The sequence below is a fragment of the Mus caroli genome, chromosome X (assembly GCF_900094665.2).
Source record: "Mus caroli chromosome X, CAROLI_EIJ_v1.1, whole genome shotgun sequence".
In the NCBI taxonomy this organism is placed as follows: Eukaryota; Metazoa; Chordata; class Mammalia; order Rodentia; family Muridae; genus Mus; species Mus caroli.
Window position 1 is genome coordinate 33,089,917 of NC_034589.1, and position 10,085 is coordinate 33,100,001.

General features: G+C 38.3%; 1 pseudogene; it reads left to right on the top strand.

The window, feature by feature from the left end:
* The first annotated feature begins 7,077 nt into the window (after nt 1-7,077).
* LOC110287118 lies at nt 7,078-8,011 on the top strand (annotated as a pseudogene).
* Nucleotides 8,012-10,085: the final 2,074 nt, after the last annotated feature.

Genomic DNA, 10,085 nt, shown 5'->3' on the forward strand with positions numbered 1-10,085 from the left:
CTCTAGCTGCCTATGTATCAAAAGATGGCCTAGTCAGCCATCACTGGAAAGAGAGGCCCATTGGACTTGCAAACTTTATATGCCCCAGTACAGGGGAACTCCAGGGCCAAAATAATTGGGAATGGGTGGGTAGCAAAGTGGGTGTGGGAGGGTATGGGGGACTTTTGGGATAGCATTGGAAATGTAATTGAGGAAATTATGTAATAAAAAATTAAAAAAAGAAGATATCTCAGGACTTGTGCAGGTAACAATCATATAACATCCCATTGTTGCACAGAATCTCTATACCATCACTGTACCTTAATCTTATTACATTTGTATTGTCTCATAATAAGAACATGTTGCAATATAATAAGATATTTTCATAAAAACTATTTGCAGGAATTTTACAGTGTGTACAATAGTAACATTTTTTCATTGTGACAAAATGATTGAGAATAGAAAGTTAAGGAAAGATAGGTTTGTTTTGGTTCACAGAACAAGGCTAGAGTCCTTAGTAGAGAAGTCAAGAACATAGGCATTTAATTAAGATTGATAACTTGAAATCTGCAGGTGAGAAGAAAGCAAAAAGAATTGAATGCAGCTGTTTGGATCACTTTCTCCTTTATGTTCAGTCTAGAACCATAGATTACTTTAGGGTTGGTCATTGTACCTCAACTAACCTAATATATACAGAACTATCTAGGGATTTGCTTTCATATTGATCTTAAATCTTCTCAAGTTGACAATCAAGATTAACTGTCACAACATGGTATTTTAATTGTTCCTAACAATGTTCTTCTTCCTAAAGCCATGATATACTATGTTTGTGAATGTGTGCATGTGTAATACATATATAGCAATAATATTTTTATAGTCATATGTTTTATATATTTGTAAAAATGAAAATCTAGAATCCCTATATGAGGTAAATTTATCTATTTTTATTTTACATGCATTGGCATTTGGCTGAATGTATGTCCGTGTGAGAGTGTCAAGTCTTATAGTGAGAGACAGTTTTGAATGGTCATGTGGGTTCTGTGATTTTAACTAGGTCCTCTGGAAGAGTCATCAGTGCTCTTAACAACTTAGCCATCTTTTCAGCTTATTATAAATTTCTTAATTTTTATGAATAGTGTAACAATAAACATGGATGTGCCCGTATCTCTGTTATAAATCTTAGAGTTATTTTGTTATATAGTTAGAAAAAATATAGCTGGAAAGCATAGGAGTTTTTTTTTTTATAAAATTCTATACTGATTTCTATATTGCCTATACCAGCTTATGCTCCAGCTTATTGAGTTCTTTTTAATTATTGGATATTTATCCTCTATCAGATTTAGTATTGGAAAAGATACCTTCTCAATCTGTTGGTGGCCATTTTGTCTTATAGACAGTGTCTTTTGCCTTACAGAAGGTATGCAATTTTATGTGGTCCCATTTGTCAATTCTCTATCTTACAGCACAAGCCATATTGATATTCTGTTGAGGACATTTTTCCCTGAGCCCAAATCTTTGAGGCTTTCCCCCACTTTCTCCTCTATAAGTTTTAGTGTCTCTGGTTTTATGTGGAGTTCCTTGATCCACTAAGACTTGAACTTTGTACCAGAAGAAAAGAATGGGTCAATTCGCATTTTTCTACATGATAATCACCAGTTGTGCCAGCACCATTTGTTGAAAATGCTGTCTTTTTTCCACTGGATGGTTTTAGCAACTTGGTCAAAGATCAAGTGACCATACTGTGGGTAGATTTCTGGGTCTTCAATTCTATTTGATTGGTCTAGTTGTCTGTCACTGTACCAGTACCATGAATTTGTTTTTATCAAAATTGCTCTGTAGTACAGCTTAATGTCAGGCATGGTGATTCCACCAGAGGTTCTTTTATTGTTGAGAATAGTTTTTGCTATCCTAGGTTTTTTTATTTTTCCAGATGAATTTGCAAATTGTCCTTTCTAACTCAGTGAAGAATTGAGTTGGAATTTTGATGGGGATTGCATTGAATCTGTAGATTGCTTTAGTCAAGATAGCCATTTTTACTATATTAATCCTGCGAATCCATGAACATGGTAGATCTTTCCATATTCTGAGATCTTCTTTGATTTCTTTCTTCAGAGACTTGAAGTTCTTATAATACAGATCATTCACTTCCTGAGTTAGAGTCACACCCAGATATTTTATATTATTTGTGACTATTGAGAATGGTGTTGTTTCCCTAATTTCTGTCTCTACCTGTTTATGTTTTTTTGTAGAGAAAGGTCACTGATTTGTTTGAGATTACTTTATTTCCAGCTACATCACTGAAGCTGTTTATCGGGTATAGGAGTTCCCTGTTGGAGTTTTCAGGGTCACTTATATATACTATCATATCATCTGCAAATAGTGATATTTTGACTTCTTTCTTTCCAATTTATATCCCCTTGATCTCCTTTTCTTGTCCAATTGCTCTGGCTAGGACTTCAAGTTCTATATTGAATAGGTAGGGAGAAAGTTGGCAGCCTTGTCTAGTCCCTGATTTTAGTAGGATTGCTTCCAGCTCCTCTTCATTTAGTTTGATGTTGGCCACTGGTTTGCTATATATTGTTTTTATTGTGTTTGGTTATGAGCTTTGAATTCCTCATCATTCCAAGACTTTTATCATGAATGGGTGTTGGATTTTGTCAAATGTTTTCTCAGCATCTAACGAGATGATCATGAGGTTTTTGTATTTGAGTTGATTTATATAGTGGATTATGTTGATGGATTTATGTATTTTAAACCATCCCTGCATCCCTGGGATGAAGCCTACTTGATCATGTTGGATAATCTTTTGATGTGTTCTTGGATTCGGTTTGTGAGAATTTTATTGAGTATTTTTGCATCAATATTCATAGGGGAAAGTGGTCTGAAGTTCTCTTTCTTTGTTAGGTCTTTATATGGTTTAGGTGTTAGAGTAATTGTGCCTTCATAAAATGAATTGGGTAGTGTAACATCTGTTTCTATTTCGTGCAATAGTTTGAGGAGAATTAGAATTAGACCTTCTTTGAAGGTCTGATAGAACTTTGCACTAAACCCATCTGGTCCTTGGCTTTTTTGGTTGGGAGACTATTAATGACTGCTTCTTTTCCTTTAGGGGAAATGTGACTATATAGATAGTTAATCTGATCCTGATTGAGCTTTGGTACCTAATACCTGTCTAGAAAATTTTCCATTTCACCTAGGTTTTCCAGTTTTGTTGAAGATAGCCTTTTGAGTATAGCCTCTAATGATATTTTGGATTTCCTCAGGTGCTGTTGTTATGTCTCCCTTTTCATTTCTGATTTTCTTAATTAGGATACTCTCCCTGTGCCCACTAGTTATTCTAGCTAAGGGTTTATCTATCTTGTTGATTTTCTCAATGAACCAACTCCTGGTTTGTTTGATTCTTTTTTTCATCTTTTTGTTTCCACTTGGTTGGTTTCAGCCATAATTTTGATTATTTCCTGCTGTCTACTCCTCTTGTGGTGAATTTGCTTCCTTTTGTTCTAGAACTTTTAGGTGTGCTGTCAAGCTGCTACTCTCTCTAGTTTATTTTTGGCAGCACTCTGAGCTATGAGTTTTCCTCTTAGGACTGTTTTCATTGTGTCCCATAAGTTTGGGTATGTTGTGGTTTCATTTTCATTAAACTCTAGAATGTCTTTAATCTCTTTATTTCTTCTTTTACCAAGTCATCATTGAGTAGACTGTTATTCAACTTCCATGTGAATGTTGGCTTTCTATTATTTACATTGTTATTGAAGATCAGCCTNAGTCCATGATGATCTGATAGGATGCATGGGATAATTTCAATACTTTTATATCTGTTGAGGCCTGTTTTTTGACTGGTCAATTTTGGAGAAGTTACCATGAGGTGCTGAGAAGAAGATATATCCTTTTGTTTTAGGATAAAATGTTCGGTATAGATATCTGTTAAAACAATTTGTTTCATAGCTTCTCTTAGTTTCAATGTGTCTCTGTTTAGTTTCTGTTTCCAAGATCTGTCCATTGATAAGAGTGGGGTGTTGACGTCTCCCACTATTATTATGTGAGGTGCAATGTGTGCTTTGAGCTTTATTATAGTTTCCGTAATGAATGTGGATGCCCTTACATTTGTAGCATAGACATTCAGAATTGAGAGTTCATCTTGGAAGATTTTACCTTTGGTGAGTATGAAGTTCCCCTCCTTGTCTTTTTTGATAACTTTGTTTTGGAAGTCGATTTTATTTGATTTTAGAATGGCTACTCCAGCTTTTTTTCTTAGGATCATTTGCTTGGAAAATTGTTTTCTATCCTTTTACTCTGAGGTAATGTCTGTCTTTGTCCCTGAGGTGGTTTTCCTGTATGCAGCAAAATGTTGTATCCTGTTTATGTAGCTAATCTTTTATTTTAGTCTGTCCTTTTATTGGGGAATTTAGTCCATTGATATTAAGAGATATTAAGGAAAAGTAATTGTTGCTTCCTGTTATTTTTGTTGTTAGAGTTGGGATTCTGTTCTTGTGGCTATCTTCTTTTAGGTTTATTGAAGGATTACTTTCTTGATTTTTCTAGCACATAGTTTCTGTTCTTGTGTTGGAGTTTTCCCTTTATTATCCGTTGAAGGGCTGGATTCATGGAAAGATATTGTGTGAATTTGGTTTTGTCATGGAATACTTTGGTTTCTCCACCTATGGTAATTGAAAGTTTTGCCTGAGCTGGCATTTGTGTTCTCTTAGGGTCTGTATAACATCTGTTCAGGATCTTCTGGCTTTCATAGTCTCTGGTGAGAAATCTGGTTTAATTCTAATAGGTCTGCCTATATATGTTATTGATCTTTTTCTCTTACTGCTTTTAATATTCTGTATTTAGTGCATTTTTTTGTTCTGATTATTATGTGTTAGGAGGAATTTCTTTTCTGGTTCACTCTATTTGGAGTTCAGTAGGCTTCTTATATATTCATGAGCATCTCTTTTGTTATGTTGGGGAAGTTTTCTTTTATAATTTTGTTGAAAATATTCACTGGCCCTTAAAGTTGAAAAATCTTCATTCTCATCTATACCTATTATCCTTAGGTTTGGTCTTCTCATTGTGTCCTGGATTTCCTGGATGTTTTGAGTTAGGATCTTTTTGCATTTTCTTTGATTGTTGTGTCCATGTTTTCTATGGCATCTTCCGCACCTGAGATTCTCTCTTCCATATCTTGTATTTTGTGCTGATGTTCCCATCTATGGTTCCAGATTTGTTTCCTAGGATTTCTACCTCTAGAGTTGTCTCCCTTTGGGCTTTCTTTATTGTTTCTACTTCCAATTTTTGATCTTGGATGGTTTTGTTTAATCCCATTTCCTGTTTGGTTGTGTTTTCCTGTAATTCTTTAAGCTTTTTTGTGTTTCCTCTTTAAGGACTTCTTCCTTTTTAGCAGTGTTTTCCTATAATTCTCTGAGGGATTTTTGTCCTTCCTCTTTAAGGACTTCTACCTGTTTAGCAGTGTTCTCCTGTATTTCTTTAAGTGAGTTATTAATGCCCTTCTTAAAAATCTCTATCATCATCATATAATATGATTTTAAATCTGAATCTTGCTTTTCAGGTATTTTCTTGTATCCAGGACTTGCTGTGATGGACTTACTGGGTTTTGATGATGCCAAGTGGTCTTCTTTTCTATTATTTAGATTCTTACATTTTCCTTTTGCCATTTGGTAATCTCTAATGTTAGATGTTCTAGCTGTCTCTGGCTGGAGCTTGTTCCTCCTGTGATTCTGTTAGCCTCTTTCAGCACTTCTTGGAGTCCAATGCTCTCCCGAATCCCAGTGGTTAGAGCACTCTCTGCAGGCAAGCTCTCCTCTTGCAGGGAAGGTGTACAGAGGTCTGGAGTTCAGTTCTACCTCCTAGCTGAAGTTGAAGGCCAGAAGGGACCCTGTCCATGAAGCTCTGTTGCTTCTGTGGCCAGCGTGCTCTTTTGTGCAGACTGGTCTCTGAGAGACCATGGATATAAGATGGCTTTCTCACCTGAGTCCTGGTGTCAGAGCCCTCCCTGGAAGCCGACTCTCCTCTGGCAGGGAAGGTGCCCAGAGGTCTGGGTCTCAGCTCTGCCTCCTGGCTGAGGATGAAAGCCTGAAGGGACCCTGTCCAAGAAGTTCTGTTGCTTCTGAGGTCAGTGTGCTCTCCTGTGCGGACTGGTCTCTGAGAGACCAAGTATACAAGATGGTGCTCTCACCCGGGGTCAAAGCCCTCTCAGGAGGCCGACTCTCCTCAGTGATTCTATGATCCTGGGTATGCAAGGTCACCTGCATTGTGTCCACACCCAAGGTGGCAATGTGCTGGCACTGACTGGAAAGAACCCCATCAGCTGGTCAGGTGGGTTTCCTTTGTCCCTGTTCCTACTGGCACAAGCCCCTCTGAGTTGTTTTGGAACAGATGTTGCTTTGCGTTCCACTTACCAGTGATCCCAAGATCCTGGGTGTGCTAGAATGCTTGTGGCATGGAGAGTTCTCTGGGGACCCTGAGACCACCCATTGAGTTTGCGCCCAAGGTTTGTTTTATTTTCTGATTTAAGTCACTGTAAAAGGGATAATATGTACTTTCAACGTCTTTTAATTTCCTTTTCCATGATCCCTAATATGTTGATTATTTAAAAAGAATATTTACAGAGGGGGAAATTTCCTGAACAGAACACCAATGGCTTATGCTCTAAGATTAAGAATTGACAAATGAGACCTCATAAAATTACAAAGTTTCTGTAAGACAAAGGACACTGTCAATAGGACAAAATGGCAACCAACAGATTGGGAAAAGATCTTTACCAATCCCACATCTGATGGAGGGTTAATATCCAATATATACAAAGAACTCAAGAAGTTAGACTCCAGAGAACCCAATATCCCTTTTTAAAAATGGGGAACAGAGCTAAACAGAGAATTCTCAACTTATGAAACTCGAATGTTCAAGAAGCACCTAAAGAAATGTTCTACATCCTTAGTCATCAGGCAAATGCAAATCAAAACAACCCTGAGATTCCACCTCACACCAGTTAGAATGGCTAAGATCAAAAACTCAGCCTTTCTATGCTACTCTGGTATGGGTCTATATAGTGTTGTTCTTGATTCCCATCATAAATTAAAGGGAAACTATATAATGTCCTGAGCCTCTGACCTCCTGCAGATGAAGGAGGAGGGTGTCCTCAAATTCCTTGCTGCAGAAACATACTTAGGTAGCACCCTCTTTGATTTTCAGATAGAGCAGTACATCTACAAAAGGAAAAGTGATGCTATCTACATAATAAATCTGGAGGACCTGGAAGAAGCTATTTCTTGCAGCTTGAACTATTTTTGTCATTGAGAATCCTCATGATGTCAGTGTCATCTCATCCAGGAACACTGGTCAGTGAGCTGTGCTGAAGTTTGCTGCTATCTCAGGAGTTACTCCAATGCTGGATGCTTTACAACTGGGACCTTCACTAACCAGATCCAAGCAGCCATCAGGGAACCATGGCTTCTAGTGGTGACCGATCCCAGGGCTGACCACCAGCGACTCACAGAGGCTTCTTATGTCAACCTGCCCACCATTGCTCTGTGTAACAGATTCTCCCCTGCACCATGTGGACATTGCCATCCCATGCAACAACAAGGGAGCTTACTCAGTGGGTCTGATGTGGTGGACACTGGCCAGGGATGTACTCCGCATGTGAGGTACTATCTCCCGTGGGCACCCATGGGAGGTTATGCCTGATCTTTACTTCAACAGAGACCCAGAGAAGATTGAGAAGGAGGAACAGGCTGCTGCTGAGAAGGCTGCGACCAAAGAGGAATTCCAGGGTGAATGGACTGCACCAGCTTCTGAGTTCACTGCTACTCAACCTGAGATTGCCGACTGGTCTGAGGGTGTGCAAGTGCCTTCTGTGCCCATCCAGCAGTTCCCCACATATGACTGGAGTACACAGCCAGCCACTGAGGACTGGTCAGCAGTCCCCACAGCGCAAGCCACTGGGTGGGTTGGAGGCATGACCAAATTGGTTCTGAGCTGCTCTGTAGACACGCGATCAAAGGGAAAAAAGGTGGAAGGAAAATAAATTTACTAAAAGGTGGGGAAAAAACAAAACAAGACAAAAAACAAAAACCAAACAAAGAAGAAAAACCCAAAACTCAGGTGACAGCAGATGCTGGTGAGGATGTAGAGAAAGAGCAATATTCCTCCATTGCTGGTGGGATTGCAAGCTGGTACAACCACTGTGGAAATCAGTCTGGAGGTTCCTCAGAAAATTAGAAATAGTACTACCTGAGGACCCAGTTATAACACTCCTGACCATATACAGAGAAATGCTCCAACATGTACTAAGGACACATGCTCCACTATGTTCATAGCAGCCTTATTTATAATAGCCAGAAGCTGGAAATAACCCAGATATCCCTCAACAGAGAAATGGATACATAAAATGTAGTTCATTTACACAATGGAGTACTACTCAGCTATCAAAAACAATGAATTCATGAAGTTCTTAGGCAAATGCATGGAGCTAGAAAATATCATCCTGAGTGAGATAACCCAATCCCAAAAGAACACACAAGATATGCACTCAGTCATCAGTGGATATTATCCTAAATGATCCAAATAACGAGGAAACAACTCACTGACCACATGAAGCTCAATAAAAAGGAAGACCAAAGTATAGGTGCTTCATTCCTTCTTAGAAGGGGGAACATAATACTCACAGGAGCAAATAGGGAGATAAAGTGTGGAGCAGGGACTGAAAGAAAGGCCATCCAGAGACTGTCCCATTTAGGAATCCATCCAATATTCAGTCAACAAACCTGGATGTTATTGTGGATGCCAGGAAGTGCTTGTTGACAGGAATCAGATATGGCTGTCTCCTAAGAGGCTCTTCTAGATCCTGACAAATACAGAGGTGGATGTTCACAGCCACCCATTGAACTGAGCACAGGGTTCCCATTGGAGGAGTTAGAGAAAGAACTGAAGGAGCTGAAGGGGTTTGTAACTCCATCGGAAGAACAATACCAACCAACCAGAGCCCTGAGAGCTTCCAGGGACTAAACCACCAACTAAGGAGTGCACATGTAGGGAACAATGGCTCCAGTCACATATGTAGCAGAGTCTCTTAGGAGAGGTAGGAGGTGGGGGGTAGAGGTACACCCTCATAGAAGCAGGGGGATGAGATAAGGGATTTTTCAGGAAGGCAACTGGGAAAGGAGTTATCTAATAAAAATATTTACAGGCTATTGCCTGTCTTATTTAGAGAGCTAGCGTTTGAAACCAATAAGTATAACACAACATGCATATAAATCAAAGTTAGATATTATATACCCATTTTAAAAGTTATAGTAAACACATTTGATAAAGTTGAGTTATCCTTCATTGTAAAAGTCCTAAATTAGTAACAGAAGAGATATTTGAGCCAGGTATGGTGGCACACGCCTTTAATCCCAGCACTTGGGATGCAGAGGCAGGCAGATGTCTGAGTTCGAGGCCAGCCTGGTCTACAAAGTGAGTTCCAGTACAGCCAAGGCTACACAGAGAAATCCTGTCTCGAAAAAACCAAAAAAAAAAAAAAAAAAACAAAAAGGAAGAAGATATATTTGACAAAATGATAAACTTTATATATAGGCCACCAATAGCCAGTATATTAAATAAGGAGAAAGTAGTGTATCTAATAAAAATTTACAAAAGTAATATAAAAATGAGTCCTGGATGACCATTACTTTGCATTCTTTTTTAATATAGTAGTTAAAGTCTTAGCTAGAGTAACTATGCAAGAGGAGGAATTTAGAGTTATAAATAGGGAAGGGAATAATTAAAATATTCCCATTTGAAGATAAATGATCCTGTAATTACATTAAGGGTTCCACCCCAAAACTCTTAGATCTCTTAATTATTTTTTTAAGCAAAATAGGATAAAAGCTTATTTGTTCTCCTATATATCCATGTTAGGACTAATGTTATTGCTTGTTTACAAAGCTTAAAAAAACATGTTCAATTTATTATAAAACACAATAAACCAAATAATAACAACAACAAAATGCCCCCTCAAATAAAACAGGAAAAAAAGAAAAGAAAAGAAAAGAAAAGAAAAGAAAAGAAAAGAAAAGAAAAGAGAAGGGAAGGGAAGGGAAGGGAAGGGAAGGGAAGGG